Raw genomic sequence first — 11,111 nt, forward strand, 5'->3', positions numbered from 1 at the left:
GAAATTCATGCCCTTAAGAAACATAAAAAAGCCCACCAAAGACATGACAGGTGCATCTGACCCTTCAGTTGTATTCCATGGATGTTTGCACATGTTTCAATAAATCACTGCCTCTATTTCCCATTTTCCTAGCAAACTATAAAGACATGAGAGGTGGCTCAGGATTTCTGCACAGTACTGTAGAAAGACGTTTATACCATTTATATGTGTCTCAGTGTGTGTTGCCTAATGGGTTCGTTTGTACAAACTCTGGACAATCAAAATGTAGTGGAACGGTCACCTCAGAGACAGAGAGTTTGGTTTGAAGCTGCTGGTTGCCTGAAGGGTTTGTACTGGTTTTGAGGAAGAAGAATGTCCTTTCTCTTGTCAAACAAATGTACACATATCTACCAGGATATACTGTACTGTTGTCCACCAAAGAGAAAAGGCCTCATCATGGGAGTGGGGCTGCAATGACTGGAACCTTCCTGTTAGCTAAAGAATCATCTCATTTTCTCATTAGTGGTGAGCTCTTTAGCTTGACAGTACAGGAGAGTTTGTCTCCTGTGAGGCTCAAGAATGGAGAAGAATCAACGTCAGTTTTTCATGAGTCACTCAAGCTCATTGAGTGGGAGGTTTTATTATGAAGCTGGTGTGAGACTCGTTATGATGACGCACCTTGGTGTGTTAAGATTTATTTAGTGACAGTGTCTGGCTCTCTAAACGTGAATTAGGCTTCCCTCATCATTCAGGTAAATGAAATTTACTCCCACGTTAATGAGTTGTGCAGGGAATTTAAGCTGTTTCTTCTATACAGCATCGCAGTCAGAGACTAAAATACAAACATCGAAGTGTTCTCAGGATACACTTCAAATCCAAAGCTTCAAAAATAGCATCTGTTGATGGTGGCGTGTGTCAGCGTCAGCGTGATGGCCTGGGCTCTCTGGTCTCGGCTCTGATGCCTCATTGTCTAGCCTTAATATTACAATCAGCACCGCCACTTTAATTTCTTCTTTCGGAAAAGACTCCAGCATAGACTCCCGACTACTCATGAACAGAATCTGGAAGGCTTTCAAACAGTGAAATACTCCAGTTTCACAGTTACAACAAGCCCCACCACCACCACCACCACCACCTTCTGGCCCAATGACTCAAATATGCACAGGAGCAGATGTTCTCTTTGAAACAAGAGAGGATTGGAGGGTTAGTTTTGCCTGTTGTCTGTTAATCAACATTGTCTTTGATGGGAGGCCTCCTACTGAACCCTCCTCACCAGCTGAACTCGCAGGCTAAAAGATAAAATCAAATCTCACCACACTGTGAAAAAGGGTGCACTCACATCTGTGTGTGTGTGTGTGTGTCCCTGGCTGAGCATCACCTGATCTGCGTGCGTTGCTCTAAGAGGCAGCGGCTCTGCAGTGAAGGAGACCAAAATGAATAAATAACTTGTATCCAAGGATACTGAGGGAGGATGATGAGTAAGTCAATTTGCATAAGCTTGTAGGGAAAGTTTGCTTCCAAAGATACCTACTGTTAGTTTGCTAAGCTGCCCAGAGGTATTTGAAGCTGTGCATCTGATAATCCCCGTGTTTAACTCCGTTCAGTTCACCCGTGGAATCGAAAGCCTTTGCAGTCTGTTTTACTCTATTGATTGTAAGGCAAAAAAAAGAGGACAAGCTGTCCTTTCAAGACTCAGCCTGCAATGTACAGAAAGAGATATGGAGGTCTATTTAGCTGAAATATTAATACCTGAGCATTATTGCCAACTGACACAAGGTGGAACAGCTTGGATTATTTATAGTGTCTATTATTTTTTTGGGTCAGTTGCCCCATCTTGCTTGCTATTGCGTGAATGACAGAGACTGGCTGTGGTGTCTGAGTTAAGTGTCCATAAAGGCTTGCTTCATGAATTATAAGGAGAGGTAAAGTGCACAACTCCCATTAAGGTGTAACACATGGGGTGATACTTGTGATGAGGAAATCTGAGCTGAAGAGATTTTAATGCCGAGATGTCACAGCATACAGAAAAACTGTGTTGTCTTCAATTTAAAATAAAAGACTCGTTTTTAGAAGGGACCTTTTATGCTCCAGTTTGTCCCATACTGAGCCTCGCTGCAGCTCCTCGGTTCATCCGCTGTCTGAAACGAGCAGGTCACCTGACAAGGATCTTCACCTGAAATGCCACTCAGGAAGCCAGTCAACTTTCTTCTGCCTCTCAGAGAGGAGGTTTAAACAGCAGGTGTGAAAACACCACAGCGAATGGGGTTGGTTTGCAGAACATCTGATGTGGCATCCACATTCACAGGAACACAGGCTCTGGGAAGCTATTCTACTGATTTCTTACAATTAAGCACAGTTAGGTAGAAGGATGGAAGAGGATTTTTTTCTATATGAAAAAGAGGCTAAAACACATAAGGAAAAATAAATGTATCTGCAGATTAAACTCGAAATATCAGTAGTAAAAGACTGTCGAAAAAAATTCAAGAAATTAGGAGGCCATAGCATGGTATTAAACATGGAAATCTAGGTATCTGTTTATGCAATTAGCAGCCATGAAATATTCTTCAAATAAAATAAAATGCAAAGGCGATAATAAATTACAGGAAGTGGTGCAGTGGTTAGCACTGTCGCTGTACAGCAGGAAGGCCCTGGGTTTGAATCTGCCGGCTGGCTAAGGCCTTTCTGTGTAGAGTCGGCATGTTCTCCCTGTGCCTGTGTGAGATCCACAGTCTGGGATGTGAAGTGATAGATAATAGGAAATATACAGTTTTTATCTTTGGGATTTACCAAGGTGGATGGGACTTCTGTGCTCACAGCCAGACCTGAGCTGACCATATTAGGCATATCCCTCCTCACTGACGTGGTACAGAGCCAAAAGCAGAAAAAACTCTTATAATGAGTATTCATAGCAGTCCAAACCTGGGCGCTGACTTCATTATTTGAAATTTTTGCCGTGTTTATTATGGACATCCACCACTGTGATATATATGACAGAAAATAAGGAAACAGGTCCACTTTAAGTACAAAAATAGACCTACTGTTAATCCAGAGAACTCCCTCAGTGAGGTCAGTGACACAGGAATAGCAACACTACTTAAAATCTGAAATGTGTGTAGCTAATTTGAGCCACCACAAACTTCTGGTCAAACCAGACTAGGAGGGGGGTTATCAGCAAAGCCTCTGATTCTACTAAATTAAGGAAGGATGCATTTGATTTCTCGTCACTTGCAAGAGGAAGAAGAGGTGATATTCCTATTTCTTGTGTCTAAAAGAACAAAACCAGTCGCCCACAGTCATGCAATGCTTACCAAAAGAAATCTAGCTAAATTGAATGCACCAATGATAGGAAAACTGTTTAAAATGCTGCTCAGTTACATTCTACATATGACAGCCTGTAATGCGCTGCCTTCATTTGGGGTGAGATTGAATAATCAAGTTGTGTAATCACACTCAACAGTATGATCAGGTTCACCCAGTCAAAGGGCGCCTTATTCCTCTCATCAGAACAGGGAACATCTGAGGCCCGGATCAGTCACGTTGCACCATACAGACATGCACCGCACTGAAGCCCACACTCTCCCTCCATGACTCTCACCAGCTGAATTTTAGACTTCTATATCGATGAGTATGTGGGCAGCTGGTGAGCTGGTATCATGCAGATACATGGGAGCTTTGTGAATGTATATAATCAGTGTGGACCGACTTTGGCTTTTCACATGAGAGGTAAATGATGTTGGGAAGCTCTTTGCTTTGTCTCTTAAAGCCTTGACCTGACATGCAAGCATGTGCACTCCCACATACATCCACCTGACTTTCCTCACCATCAGCTCTCTCCAGCCTCTATCCTCCTCTTTCTCATCCTACCTCCTCCTCCTCCCTTGTGCCTATTTCTGTCATCTTACTTGTGTGCGTGTGCGTATGTGTGTGTGTGTGTGTGGGGGGGGGGGGGGGGGGGGGGGGGGGGTGTCATTGACAGAAGTGTGGTAGCTCGATCCCTCCTCCCCCCAATCCATCCTCAATCTCACCCTGCCATTACAGTCACCGTGGTCTTCCTGCCCCTGGTACACCCCCACCAAGCTCATGCGGTTAGTACAGTCTGCCTGTGCTCTCTCCTTATAAGGGCAAAATACATTGACAAAGGCAGAGAGAAGGGGATGTACCAGCACAGGCAGGCAGGTAGGGGGACAGTGGCTCAAACGGAGGAAAAGAGAGAGCGATGATGATGTAAAGGCAGAGGAGCAGGGATTAGGAAGGAGTGAACAAGGAAAAGGAGTGATGGAGATGGCCAGTGATTGTGTGATAAGAACAGGACTTAAACTGAAGCTTTCAGAGCTTTTGAAAGCAAACAGAAACATTTTTAAAAGGAGGGTATAGCTGTCAATCAATTTTCTGGCTTGTACAGATTTTTTCTGCTTGTATCTCACTGCTCAACAGAAGAAAAAAAAAAACAACACAGTTTAGACGCTACCTACTATAACTAACTCAATGAAGATAGCTAATATTGCCTCTGAAATTTATCCTGCCTTTAGATGTCCAAAAGTACATTCATATGAATGGATGATGCAATATCTGCATGCTAACAAAATCCAGCACATTTAACAGGTAGGTTCGGGTTTGCAGAACAGGCTCCAAAATGAAACAATGTCATCCTTTTTGTGGGACAGTCAAAAAAAAAAAGAAAAACCCCACCTTTAGATGCTCACGACAATAAAAACATAATTTGAAATCTCCATCCACAAGCTGCATTAACCCCTGCAACATCACTAATTCCTGGCACATCTCAAAGCTCCTCCCTAGCTACCAAAACATTTTACATCCTGAGCAGTGACACCTGAGCACAGCTTAAGGTGTAAAATCAGTGGATTGCTTCTTCCTTGTCAAATCTTGCCTTATATATTACCCAGAATGCACTTCTTGGGAAAATAAGAAAATGGAGTTTTCCTCTCTCCTGCTTGTGTAAGAGTGTTTGCGCACGCGTGTGTGCACGTGCATCGGCTTCATTGGTTCAGCTGGGTCTTTTCTCAGCATCACACTTCCCATGTAGCAGGAGGCCTGGTCTTCCTGTGAGGACTGTGCAGGTGCTAATTGGCTCTGAAGCTTCTGAATGGAGGTGCCTGCCATGAATGGAGCGAATGCGTTGAGCTCGGGGGCCTCGTGTGACCCATTTGTGTTTGGTCAGCATGTGTACAGTACATCAGGTGTGTCAGCATTACGACAGACTGCATAAATACACCTCCTCTCTGTGCACTGGTATCTGTTTCACTTGAGTTAAGTAAACCCTCCCATAAGGAGGGATGACACCCCTTTGGGAATGATGCAGAAAAAGAGATGCAAATCCATTTAGTCACAGGTCCCTAAGTGGAGTAAAAGGCAGACGCGAGGAGGGGGAGAGAACTAAACCAACACAACAGTCGGCTGGCTGCTAAGTGTGTCAGCGTCTATGAACAGGGAGTTGGTTAATGGCGTAGGGTTTGTGTTTGTTTCGGCGTATAATCAGTATGACTGATCACCGCTTGCTAATCTATTGCAACCTGTGGGCAATGGTTCATTTACTCTGAGTAATTCCCCTGTGGGGCCAAAACTCAAACCCACCCTAAAGCCCACACAAATAAGTAGATCTTAGAAGAGGAGAAAATATCAGATGAATAAACAGGATCTTGATTCAGAGTTTGGAGATAAGCCAGTGCTCATCATCTCTTCCCTCAGAATATCTAACAGTGAACCATCTCCTCTTATCTCTCCATCGGGTCTCTGAATTGACATTTCCCTTGAAGAAATTAGAGAACTAAAGCTATCAGGAGGGAGATGAGATGATAAAGCTCCCTGCTGTGTCAGTTATGTAAAGAGGCTGTGATATAACCCAAAAGGAGAGGTGGAGTTCGGGGAACGAGTGAATTGAAGGACACGCGAGAACAAGGTCACAGGTTTGCAGTGATGGAGATTTGCTGACCGGATGATTGTGTACAGATGTGTGAACAAAGAAGGAGAGTGGCAGTAGCAAAAGAAATGTTTGTAATTAATAACATAATTCTATGGATCACTGGACAACAAAAAGCATAAAATTGTAAAAAAAAAAAAAAAATTCTCCTTTCTGACACTTAGAATGACCAAAATTTATGAAATGAGCGACCATAAACTCAGCAGGAAACTGTTTACAGATGTTCATAGACTCCTACAGGACAATGAGTCTTTTTGAAACCACAGCTATCGCCCCCTGTTGGCCATTAAAAACAATGCAGGTTTAAGGCACTTCCGCGTTACCTTCGCTTTTCAGACCCAAAAGCTACTTCTATGTTTATGCTGTTTCTGTGATCAAATCAAATGACACTTTCAGAAACAGTAATGTAGGACATACTAACTTTATTTCTGTTTAAATCCACCTGCCCGAACGGGTAGTGTGGCGCTCAAAGGCCAACTTAATAACTATTCTTTTAAGGTCATGGAGTTCACGGGTAGTTTTTGTGGTCCAGTGGAGTGAATGAACCTGCCTCACATGGGTGTGCTTGACCTGCAACAACGTTTGGGTTGGTAGCATCTATATGAATGGCAGGACCCAGTGGTCTGGGTCTGTGATGTCCACTTTTCTAGAGAGAGGTTTTAATGTTCACACCTTTTCAAATATAATCTGGGTTTATTGTAGTTACTTCTTGTTTGACCTGATTGAGTAATTCCAAGTGAAAGGGTTAAAGGTAAATGAAAAAATTAAGCGGCTTTGTAGAAAACAGAAAACGGTGTACTACAAAAGGTCATTTAGATTTTAGGATTGTACATATTTTATTTTGTTGTTGTATGGAGAAAACGACACTGGCAACAATACTGGAAACAAATTGTGGCATTTAATATTCTTTTTTTTTTTTTTTTTGGTTACGCACACTGGATACAATCCTGTAGCAGTTTGCCATAATTGGGAGTGTGTACAGTAAACATAGCTAACATGGAATAATCCATAAGGCAAACCTGCTACAATCAGCAGTTAACAGGCAATTCAAAAGAAAAGAAAATGTCACCGTCTCATTCACTGTTCTTGGCCTGTGGATATAAACATAACCAGAAATACTTCACAGCAGATCTGTGGAGAAAGAATCTCATTTATGCTTGCAAAAATCTTTTGAGTTTTAATCTGGTTGAAAAGGCCATGCTGACTCATTCTGTGAACCCACGTTTAGCTTTAGGGGTCAGACGTGTCTCATTCAGGGTGACAATTGATGCAAACTTTGAGAGCAGTGGCTCAAAATGGCATGTGACACACATTTGGGTTAGGCTGTGACCAAACAGTCACAGAGTAAAAGGGATGGGTAAATTCAGTATTTGTTTATGAGTGTCCATCTGAATCACTGCCAACAGGGGAAGCTGCAGGGGTTGGGGGGGAGTGGGGTGTCCTAGAAATTGGCAATTGCCCCTCACCCCCCCCACGTTGTGCGTCCACATGGTTAGTGTCAGACGAGAAAAGCAGCAGAGAGGAGATGGAGAGATGCCAGCATGTCTTCCCCCTTGGCACCCAGATGATCCTCGTGGTCTGCGTGCTGCACCCTCTTTGTGCAGATCCACTCTAAACACTATCAGCTGAAAACAGATCCTGGATTAATGCAGCTTTGGGGCTGAGTGTGTGTGCGTGCACTATATAGTGCATAAGAGGAACCACTCCCTCGCTCTGCAGTGTATGTGTCTAGACTGGAGTTTCCCTCCACTTTCCCCGGAGGGTGAGCTGATTAACGGTTACAGGGAACAACAAAGCATGATAATGTGAATTATAATGGACCAATGGAGGCGGCCTTTGGCCCCGTGCTCCATATGAGGACAGTGGCACAGTAATGGTGTACATGGGCCCTGCAGGGACAGGCCAGACAAAGACAAAGCCATGCCAGGCTAATGTAAGTGGAAAGAACATGCAAGGCCTTAAGGGTGTGTGTATAGATTCTCAACGTGGTCTATACACACGGACTAGTATGAGGATGTTAGTTTATTTTGAGCAGCAAATATGCTCGGGCCTGCCACTGTACACAAATCAGGGCAATGAGGTTACTTCTTGGCTTCAGCTTTCATAATGTTATGCTTAAAAAATGAATAGCACTCAGCCTTAAAAACACAGCATTTTTCTGTTTCCTTAAAGACAGATATTTAAGATGTTATCTCATGCGGTCGGAGCGGTTTTTGCAGCAGCCAAAGCAGTCATTGGTCTTTTCGGTCTTTGCTCGGCTCTTTTCAGCAGCCAGCTGTCTCTCAGCCATTCGCATCCCTCCCTCTGTCCAGCACACTGGGGCAGCTCCAACCAGACTGGGGCTGAGAGGGAGGTGGGGGTGAACTCAGGGGTGCATTTCAATACCAGAAATATACAGTGCAGTGAACTGAAAGCGAACACACATCCTGATTCTGAGATTAGAGGTCTTATCTTGAGTGACTCCCGACACCTCTCACTCAGGAGAGGTGAAAAGGTCAGGTGATTTTCTCTGGAGAGGATTCTTCTTTGTGCCTCTGCTCCAAACACACACTCACATAAAATGAAACGGACTGAATTTGCCTCCTTTCACCTCATCTATCACTTTGTAAATTGGATTCTCCCATACAGTGTACGATGTCCAGTTGTAAGGAGCTGGCAGTTGAAGGATACTAATGAGATTGTCTTCCTCACTGCTCTGTTTTCTTTCTCTTCTGTAAATGCTGTAGAGATAAAAACTAAAGACTGTGGAAGCTTTATTGTCTTACACACGATCTTTGCTGTTTTGGAAGACAGATTACATTTTTTCTTCTAATAAAAATACTCCCCATCTGAGCTTTAATCATTTTAAAAGATACACATAGCTTGGTTTAAAATGTAAATGTGGATATATACATCCTTTAAAAAGTCCTATAGTGGTAAACAGGACTCCTTTGAGGGTTGTTTTTCCATCCCAGACACTTCACACTCCAAAACTTATGTGGATTTCTCCAATCTGGCAGGTGCTAAAGAGCAGCGAGCACCACAACAGGCTGACGCAAGAACGGCTTCTTCCCACAGGACATCACACTCATAAACAGTTCAGCTATGTGAACGTGTCCTCGTGTCATTATACTTTTGTTTGTTTTTCTCCATCAGGTTTTATTTCATTTTGAATTTTTGTTCACAGCGCAGTTTATTAGTTTCAGTTAGTTTTATTCTATATATTATAATTATCATAATTTGTGGTATTCATCAGGGGCTGACAAACCTTTATGTACAACCCCAGTTCCAAAAAAAAAAAAGGTGGGATGCTTTTTAAAATGTAAATAAACACAGAATGCAAGGATTTGCAAACCTCATCATTCATCCCTTTAGGGGTCACCACAGTGGCTCTGCCTCCATCTCACCCTCTGTCACACCAACCCTCTGCATGTCCGCCTTCACTACATCCATGAACCTCATTTTGAAAATGATGGCAACGCGACTCAAAAAAGTTGGGATTGCAGTAACAAAAGGCTGGAGAAGTAAGTGGCATTTAAAAAAAAAAAAAAAAAAAAAAACAGCTGGAGGAAGATTTTGCAATTTTGTTAACTGGTAACAGGTCAGTAACATGATTGGATACAAAAAGAGTATCTTAGAGAGACAGAGTTTCACAGCAGTTGGTTCAGCAATCTGCAAAAAAAAAACTGCAATTTCAGAATTCTGTTCCTCAACCTAAAACTGTGAATATCTCAACATCTGCAGTGCATAATATCATCAAAGGATTCAGGGAATCTGGAGAAATCTCTGTGTGTGAGGGACAAGACCGAAGACCGCTACCGGATCACAGACTGTTGTTAAAAGAAGAGCAGATGCTACACAGTGACAAACACGACCCAAGTTTTTTAAGACATGTTGCTGCCATCAAATTCAAAATGATCTTATTGTTTCATTAAAATGGTACATTTTCTCAGTTTAAATGTTTCCTTTGTTTTATGTGTTCTATTGTGAATAAAATATGGGTTTATGAGATTTGTAATTGCACTGTTTCTGATATCTTATACAGCACATTTTGGAATTGGGGTTGTTAACTCGTGTTGGAAGACCGAAAAAAAAAACTGACATATTTGAATTTTTTAAGTTAGCTTCTTTAAGTACACAATAATGTTTATTTTTTTATTTCAGTAAACTAATATTTTCACATGTAGCTTCAGTTTTGGTTAACTACAATAAACTTGGTCCTGTTCAATGTTTGTAAAATGTGCAGAATTTAGGATTTTTATACCCGTGTACATACAAAGTATCTGTTTGCTGTGCTCCTGTCTGCTAATATTTTATGTTGCATAGTTAAATTTAAACCGTGAAACTGAGGGGAAAATGTTATAATTTATTGAACAGTGTGTACCCCCTGTATGTTGCATGATTTTTGCCTTACATTGACCCCATTCCCCAGATCCACTCCTAATCATTTTTCCTGTGTTTTGCATGTGTGCATGGAAAGTTCACCACATTAAACGCTGCTATAGATAAAACCCTCCAACACCGCGTCTCCACCGATGCAGATTTACTAACCACACTCTGTAAAGAAGCATCACTTATTTTTTTATCTGCCGAGGAAGAAACTCCACCCGCTTAGAATGCAAGTTCTGATTATTTTAAACAAACCTTTTCAGTAATCAAAGAAATCCTTTTCATGGAAATGGTTTTAAAAGGTGCTTCAAAATTAATCTATTACTTTTATCATTGTTACAAATACTAATAAAAAGAGTGGAAAGATTGAAAACAAGTGGGAGTATTTTATGAATGCTGTAAACATCTGAATGAAACTGAAACACAGTAGGTGAACGACATCTTAACATATTCACCAGCAGGAAAAACTGCAGCAGATCCTGACTGGAAGCGCCCGTTTCTGTGGGAGAAAGATAACGGTATCCCTAAGCTTGCATTTAAAACCTTACCCACTTCTGCAGCTCCAAGTGCGCATCCACTGGTCACTGAATGGGAGGGTGTGTGAGGTCAGACTGGAAGTAGGTCATTGTGATAGCACACTTGGCCAGTGTTCAGTGGTAAGACTGAATCTGTTACAACAATCAAGTCAGATGATGGGAGTCTGCTGCCAAAATAGCTCTGGCTCCATCTAGTGGAGTTTTCGGGGAATTGCTGTGTCTGTGTACCAGTTTAGGTCCACACATTTTTTTTTTTTTTGGACAGCGACACGTTTTTTTAATTTTGCGTC

This window comes from Archocentrus centrarchus, chromosome 11 (assembly GCF_007364275.1).
Source record: "Archocentrus centrarchus isolate MPI-CPG fArcCen1 chromosome 11, fArcCen1, whole genome shotgun sequence".
Classification (NCBI taxonomy): Eukaryota; Metazoa; Chordata; class Actinopteri; order Cichliformes; family Cichlidae; genus Archocentrus; species Archocentrus centrarchus.